The sequence below is a fragment of the Anabrus simplex genome, chromosome 1 (assembly GCF_040414725.1).
Source record: "Anabrus simplex isolate iqAnaSimp1 chromosome 1, ASM4041472v1, whole genome shotgun sequence".
Classification (NCBI taxonomy): Eukaryota; Metazoa; Arthropoda; class Insecta; order Orthoptera; family Tettigoniidae; genus Anabrus; species Anabrus simplex.
In genome coordinates this window covers 1,658,017,717-1,658,021,385 of record NC_090265.1, presented here as the reverse complement: position 1 = coordinate 1,658,021,385, position 3,669 = coordinate 1,658,017,717, and the positions used below count along the sequence as shown (strand labels likewise).

At 42.9% G+C, this 3,669-nt stretch overlaps 1 non-coding gene across 1 annotated transcript; it reads left to right on the top strand.

The window, feature by feature from the left end:
* Window positions 1-3,295: 3,295 nt before the first annotated feature.
* Window positions 3,296-3,379, top strand: TRNAL-UAA (transfer RNA leucine (anticodon UAA)). Its single transcript has one exon. It is a non-coding gene; the product is annotated as a tRNA-Leu (tRNA).
* The last annotated feature ends 290 nt before the right edge of the window (window positions 3,380-3,669 follow it).

Sequence of the window (3,669 nt, the reverse complement as noted above, 5' to 3'; positions counted from 1 at the left end):
ATCACGGACAAGGATTTTTGCAGATGTTACATTGTACAAAGTAGTAAATTATTTACAGCAACTGCGAAAAGACCTCGACAAGATTGCGATATGGACAGTAGACATTGGTTAATGATAACCAGGCTGAAAAATTAGATCGTAAGTTTTACAAAAAGATGTCTTCTCATTTTAAATTACTGTGCTGGTAGGGGGAGATCACATTAAGTACATATGTGTTAAATAAGGAAAAATCTTAATTGTGGTAATCACATTAACGAAGTTGAATATAAATAGTTAGAGACCTTTACATATGGCTATGAGGGTATTTAGGGTAAGGATGTAAAGGAGAGAGCGTATAAATCCCTGGTATAGCATTGACACTGGAACTGGAATAGATCCAAAAGAAAGCCGCACGATTTGTTCTGGGTAATTTCAGACAAACATGCTACCACCCTACGTAGTAATATTAGTTTTAACGACCCTGGTACCCAGCCAAGTCTGAGAATGGAACCGTATATATTATTTATGTATGCTTCCTTGTGAGTGATTGTGAAAGCAAAGAAATTTTCTCCGAGTCAAATAAGTCTAGATTTGGCAATTTGCACTCTTTTTTGCTAGTGGCTTTATGTTGCACCGACACAGATAGGTCTTATAGCGACGGTGGGATAGGAAAGGCCTAGGAGTTGGAAAGAAGCGGTCGTGGCCTTAATTAAGGTACAGCCCCAGCATTTGCCTGATAGGAAAATGGGAAACAGTGTATTGAATAGATGGAAACCTTTTATCTTTAATAAGCATTGTAAATCTCGATTCAATACGGAACATAATGAAATTCTTAATATTAAACAACGGAAAACCATCTTCAGGGCTATCGACAGTGGGATTCGAACCCTCTACTCCCGGATGCAAGCTTACAGCTGCGCGCCCCTAAAAGCATGGCCAACTCGCCCGGGTATTTGCACCCTTTATACAATCTCACGGATGATTCAAGCAAAGTCCCGTAGGAATTCTTTTACGTGCTATTAAATCTACCGAAAAAATTATTGTAAATTTGGAAATAAGGAGACGTGTTGCTTAACTAAGTGGTTTTTCCATACTGTCCATGGAGAACTGGCGTGAAATGATATTCGTAGATGAATATGCTTTCAATGGTAGGAAAAAGTCATTATATTGAAATAAAATTCTAATTCAAGAGGACAAATTGGGGCAAATATTAATTTATAGGATGAAGAATTAGGGGTCTGAATAATTTATCAAGGGAAATGTTTAATAAATTTCCGAGTTCTTTGAAATTATTTAAGAAAACAGGGGTAAACAAAAGGTAGGTAATATGGCATCTGGGTTATCGCTCTAAGGTAAGTTATGGATGTATTCTGCCCGAAGGCAGATCTGAACCTCCACAGAGGTGTGCCTGAGCTGGAGTTTACGTACGGTAGAGTGGCCAGTTCTTTACCGTTCCTCCACTCCCTTACCTCCCACCAACAGCGCGTGGCAACCCATCCAGATCATGACAACGCCCAGTGTTGCTTAACTTCAGATATCTCACGGGATCCGTTGTTTCAGCATGGGTAAGGCCGCTGGTTATCGCCCTAAATGCTGATTTATAATGACTGACTGCCTGATTGATTTCTTACTGATCAATATGGGCTGATGATTACACCGTTTTGCACCTTATAAAACAATCACGACAACACATACCATCATTTCCATTTAACTCGTTACCATGATGGTTCAACAATATTACCATGTCATCGATACTTGGCGCTGATGGATATTCTCTAGAAAACTAAATTCGTGAATATCAGTGTTAAAAGAAGACCATGCGTTAAAATTTTATGAATTACAAGGTGTCGATAATTGTAGTTTCTATAACTTCTCTTACGATCAGGTTCTAGATTGAAAAAATGATCTCTTTCAGTGTCAATCTTAAGGTGGAAAGTCCATAAAACATCGACTTTTACAATTGGCTACACGTCGCAGCGAGACAGATATTTACGCGACGATGGGAGAGGAAATGGCTAGGATTGGGAAGGAAGTGGCCGTAGCCTCAATTAAGGTACAGGGAACGACGGAAAACCATCTTCAGGGTTGCCGATAGTGGGGTTCGAACCCACTATCTCCGGAATTCAAGCTCACAGCTGCTCGTCCTTAACCTGTCAGCCAACTCGATCTGTCATAAAACATCAAAGATCGCAAATAATATTTTCGACAAAGTTCACAAGGCACAGTTTTTCCGTACAGGTGATATTAGTGGTCCGGTCTAGAAAGCCGAGCGTAACGGCCGAAAGCACTCGTCGTGCCGGCCACAACACCACGAAACGTGCATGCCTTCGGGCTGGGCAGTGGTCACTCAGCAGGCCAAAGCCCTTCGGATCTGTTGTGCCATGGGAATAGGTTTATTATTATTGGATAATTTTTGACACTTCCTGAATTGGTCCCCTTAACAGAGTCCGCCTCTGTGGTGTAGTGGTTAGCACGATTAGCTGCACCCCCGAGGTCCTGGTTCGATTCCCGGCTCTGCCACGAAATTTGAAAAGTGGTACGAGGGCAGGAACCGGGTCCACTCAGCCTCGGGAGGTCAAATGAGTAGAGATAGTTTCGATTCCCACCTCAGCCATCCTGGAAGTGGTTTTCCGTGGTTTCCCACTTCTCCTTCAGGCGAATGCCGGGATGGTACCTAACTTAAGGCCACGGCCACTTCCTTCCCTCTTCCTGGTCTATCCCTTCTAGTCTCCCCATCCCCCACCCGGCCTATGTTCAGCATAGCATGTGAAGCCACCTGGGTGACATATTGGCTGTCCTCCGCAGTTGTATCCCCCGATTCAAAGTCTCGCACTCGAGGACACTGCCATTGAGGCGGTAGAGGTGGGATCCCTCATTGTGTCCGAGTGACAAAAACTGATTAAATGACAGTCAAAAACATTATATTGTCCACCTCTGTGGTGCTGTGGTTAGTGTGATTAGCTGCCGTCCCCGGAGGCCCGATTTCGATTCCCGGCTCTGCCACAAAATTTGAAAATTTGTACGAGGGCTGGAACTGGGTCCACTCATCCTCGGAGGTCAACTGAGTAGAAAGAAAGAAAGAAAGAAAGAAAGAAAGAAAGAAAGAAAACATTAAATTATAGATCAGTGTACCATTCGTAATAAAATAATTAGGTACTGAGGAGGAACTTCTGGAACTTCAGGTTCTGCTACAATCCTCGATCTGTGACTCATTAAATATCCCAGCCTTAGTCATTACACTCACTACCAACGTCATCGGTCAGTCCACTATGACGTTCAAGGTAGTTATTACTTGACAAAGGCGAATAGCAGCATCGCCAGGTTGGCCGAGCGGTCTAAGGCGCCAGACTTAAGTTCTGGTTCCCGAGAGGGAGCGTGGGTTCGAACCCCACACCTGGCATACAATTTTTGAAGATAGACAATAATCGCAATGACGTAACACATACCACGAAAATTCGAAGGCTAAAGCAATTTGGCTAAAATACTGGTGTCCAAGAAGAAGCGTGAGTTATAACCATGTATCCACCGCGTAAATTTTGAAGATAGACAATGGTTAGATAAATTGTGATAAGGGTGTATCACACTCCCGATGAACTGTGCATTGATCCTTGATTACCAAGTACTCTGAGATACTAATCTTAAAAGCAGTTCCCCAGATGGTACGTAATTCTCAACCATATACCAGGCATG